The sequence below is a fragment of the Octopus bimaculoides genome, chromosome 3 (genome assembly GCF_001194135.2).
Source record: "Octopus bimaculoides isolate UCB-OBI-ISO-001 chromosome 3, ASM119413v2, whole genome shotgun sequence".
NCBI classification, from domain to species: Eukaryota; Metazoa; Mollusca; class Cephalopoda; order Octopoda; family Octopodidae; genus Octopus; species Octopus bimaculoides.
The window spans coordinates 162,579,381-162,583,964 of record NC_068983.1 but is presented as its reverse complement, the minus strand read 5'-3'; positions in this window follow the sequence as shown (position 1 = coordinate 162,583,964).

Sequence of the window (4,584 nt, the reverse complement as noted above, 5' to 3'; positions counted from 1 at the left end):
TAATCCTTTGAAACATATGTAGAAATAAAGTATGCAATTATAACATGCGTTTTCTCCATTCCTTAAATTTTTAAATATACTCAAATACCCAAAATTTCAAGGAGTTCCTGCCTTAAAAACAGGAACAACACCAAAGTTATTTTGTGTTCTTTGCTACATTGGTTTCTATTAACCCATTTATTCTATCCGAAGAATTTTTATTCATTAAGATAGAAGAAATACATATAATTATATATATATATATATGTATATATATATATATATACACACACACACATATAAAAGATGGGCTACTTTCAGTTCCCATCTACGAAATCCACTCGCAAGGCTTAGGCCGGTCTACTGCTAGAGTAGAAGACACTTGGCCAAGACTGAACCTGGAACCATGTGGTTGGGTAACAAACTTCTTACCACACAGCCACGCGTGCGCCTTTACTTAGTTTTGGTGGGGTTTTCTCTTAGTTGCCTCTGATACATGAGGCAGTGTCCACACGTATATGTATGTATAGGAACATATACGTATATGTGTGCAGCTGTACGTATTTATTTGTGTGTGTGTTTGTGGAGATAGCGAGCACGTTGACGTAAAGGGAAGCCATGCAAACTCAAACTTATTTCCAAAGGGAAATAACTTTTTCTAACTTCTTCCAAGCATTGTATGTTTATGTCCCTTACTACTTATAACGATTTCAATGTGAATAGCGAAATTAAGAATTGGTATAGACATCGATCTGTAGCAGACGGAATTACTCAAATAAACTGGCTCCAGTTTCTTTTAACAAATATAGAATGATGTAAAGTCAATTCAAGCAGGATTTTAAATAACAACTATGATAAACGAAACTAACTTTGGTAAATGCAACAAACCAGGCAAGATGGTCAGTTTTGGAATGTCTATGATCACATGTTTGTTCAATCTAAGTTGACCTTTTAATTATTCTGAAATCATACATGATTATTGTTAGAAATAGTTTTCTTTGGATTTATTATTGATTTTTCAGGTTTTCTTTTACATTTTAGTCCAAGGAAGAGTATGAATACATTTGTAGATAATTCCAGGTTATAATTCCTCTGTATTCAACCTATTTCAACTCAAACATAAACTCCTCTCTTATTATGTCGTATTTTTCTTCCAACCCATTTACACACAGTCCTTCATACCAATGTTAGACATTGTTATATTGCTCTCATTCAGTTCTGACTCGGTATCCAACTGAGTTTGGTGACTTTGCCTTGTTTAGTAAATATATTTGTATTTTGTTAATTTCTACAAATAATTGTTCTTCTAATTTGCATATTGCTTTGTTTTGCACGTGCATTTTTGAGTTCTGCTTTAATCAGTGTGTATTTTTGAATATATATATTGCTCACATGTTCACACCATAATTGCTGGACGGGCTTTCACGCGGATAAATCTGTATTAAAACATAACAGACACCCAGAGAAGTTTGCTCGTTTCATCTCTTTCTAACCTTCACACATTATCTGCATTCAATGTCCATCATTCATTATTGCGCCATTTCAAACTTTGTACCCATGCATCATAGCATCTGCCCTTAACTGAGAAAGAACCCCTTTCTTACCAACAGAAATAATAAAGCTCTGAACTTTTTTTCCAGCACATTCTTATTTTGGTTGCTATGCTTTCAAATCACCCTCCTCCACTACTAATTTGGTTACCTAGGTAACAGAAGTTATCAATCACTTCTAGGACCCTCTGGTCAATTGAGAGAATTCATTTTATAGATCTTCTTACTACTAATTACACCAGCCTTCTCAAACACTCTACCTGCGATCCCACCTAACACCTATACACATAGTTTACACTGAGCATATCCCATAGTAAACATTAGTATGAAAAATAAACACTGCTAGCACACATCAATAATTTATATAATAGAACTAACAACAAAGAATGTGTCAAATATGAAAATCAGTCTGCCTAGCTGAGTTAAAATGTAACAGAAGTGGCTGCAAATATAGTTCCATGGTAGCAGTAAATATAGGGAAAACATTTTTCTGATAAGACTATAAAAATAGCTGAAACAGCAGCATCAGCAACTACTTTTCCACAGTCAATGGAGACAAACACAACAGACATTTAGGTCTGTTTTTGGTTGTATCTAATATGTTTAACTTGCAAATGTATTTAATTGTAAAAACCTTTGGGTATACTCCTGAATAAACTCTAATATGAAAAATAAATACTGTTTGTACATCAGTAATTGGAGGCACCGAATCTAATTCCTACCAACTCCCTTTCTGCATATCAAACATGATCCCTTCCCAGATGGTTGTTGAATCCTGTCATTTTTCTTGCCAACTAAAACCCCTGATTTTACTAAATTTACTTTAGGGTTTCTGAATCTAGAGATTTCCTTCCACATTTGAAATTTAATTGCATGGCCTTATTTATCTAAAATTCCTGAAATAAAGAGAAAAAAAAGATACATTATAAAATTATATCATATAAAACAAAAAAAAAAGAAATTTATGCTGCAGAAAATTATAAAAAAATACAAATAGAAAAGGGTGTTACTTCTGTTGCACCCTAAAGGTGATGCATTGGATACAAATAATTACAGAGGTATCAAGTTGTTGGATCAGGTAATGAAGGTCACGGAGAGGATCATAGCCCAACTAATTACGAAGAGAGTTAGTTTAGATGAGATGCAGTTTGGGTTTGTGCCAGGGAAAAGCACCACTGATGCTATATTTCTGGTAAGACAACTGCAGGAGAAATACCTAGCCAAAGATAAACCTCTGTACCTGGCTTTCATTGACATGGAGAAAGCCTTTGACAGGGTCCCCCGATCCCTTATCTGGTGGTCAATGAGGAAACTTGGGATAGAAGAATGGTTAGTGAGAGCTGTGCGAGCCATGTACAGGGACGCTGTCAGTAAGGTGAGGGTTGGCAACGAGTACAGTGAAGAATTCCGGGTGGAGGTAGGGGTCCACCAAGGTTCTGTCCTCAGCCCCCTCCTATTTATCATAGTCCTCCAGGCAATAACAGAAGAATTCAAGACAGGATGCACCTGGGAGCTCCTCTATGCTGATGACCTTGCTCTAATTGCCAAGTCACTATCAGAACTAGAGGAGAAGTTTCAGGGGTGGAAGCAAGGATTAGAATCAAAGGGCCTTAAAGTCAACCTAGCTAAAACCAAAGTCCTAATAAGTAGGAAGGCAGACAAACCACAAATCCCTTCAGGTAGATGGCCCTGCTCGATCTGTAGAAAAGGCATACGTAGAAACTCTGTAAGATGTACCCAGTGTAAGCTATGGACACATAAGAGGTGCAGCAATATCAAAGAACGGCTAACTGTGAAGATAGTTTTTGTATGTGGCAGATGCTCAGGAGCAATAAACACTGAAAATGTGCAGAGAACAACTTCTGCCACATTCCAGGGAGAAAAACTAGAGGTAGTCGATAGCTTCCGCTATCTAGGTGACCAAGTCATTAGCGGGGGAGTGTGCGCTGAAAGTATAGCTGCTAGAATAAGAATAGCCTGGGCAAAGTTCAGAGAGCTCTTACCTCTGCTGGTGACAAAGAGCCTCTCGCTCAGAGTAAAAGGTAGACTGTATGACGCATGTGTACGAACAGGCATGCTACATGGTAGTGAAACATGGGCCGTAACTGCTGAGGACATGTGTAAACTTGCAAGAAATGAAGCCAGTATGCTACGATGGATGAGTAATGTCAGTGTGCATACCCGACAGAGTGTAAGTATCTTGAGAGAAAAGCTGAACATAAGAAGCATCGGTTGTGGTGTGCAAGAGAGACGATTGCGCTGGTATGGTCATGTGTTGCGAATGAATGAGGACAGCTGTGTGAAAAAGTGTCACACCCTCGCAGTTGAGGGAACGTGTGGAGGAGGTAGACCCAGGAAGACCTGGGATGAGGTGGTGAAGCATGACCTTCGAATATTGGCCCTTACCAAGGCAATGATTAGTGACTGAGACCTTTGGAAATATGCTGTGCTTGAGAAGACCGACAAGTGAGACCATAGCCCGTGGCCTATGCCAGTGGGTGTAACCAGCCAACTTATGGGTACCCCTCATTCATTGGACAATAAACTTTGCTTGCGAAGACCTATTGAGGCAAGTGAAATCAAATAAAAATCACTGACATGGCCAATGACAGTACTGCCTGATTGGAACATGAGCCAGTGGAATGTTAAAAGTACATCCGAGCATAATAGTTGCCAGGGCCATGGATTGGCTCCCATGCCGGTGGCACGTAAAAAAACACCATTCAAGCGTGATTGTTGCCAGCGTCGCCTTACTGGTACATGAAAAACAACATTCGAGCGAGGTCGTCGCCAGTGCTGCCAGACTGGCCCCTGTCCAGGTAGCATGTAAAAAATACCTTTTGAGCATGGTCGTTGCCAGAACTGCCTGACTGGCCATCATGCCTGTGGCACATAAAAGCACCCACTACATTATCGGAGTGGTTGGCGTTAGGAAGGGCATCCAGCTGTAGAAACTTTGCCAGATCAGATTGGAGCCTTGTGCAGCCATCTGGTTCGCCAGTCCTCAGTCAAATCGTCCAACCCATGCCAGCATGAAAAGCAGACATTAAACGAC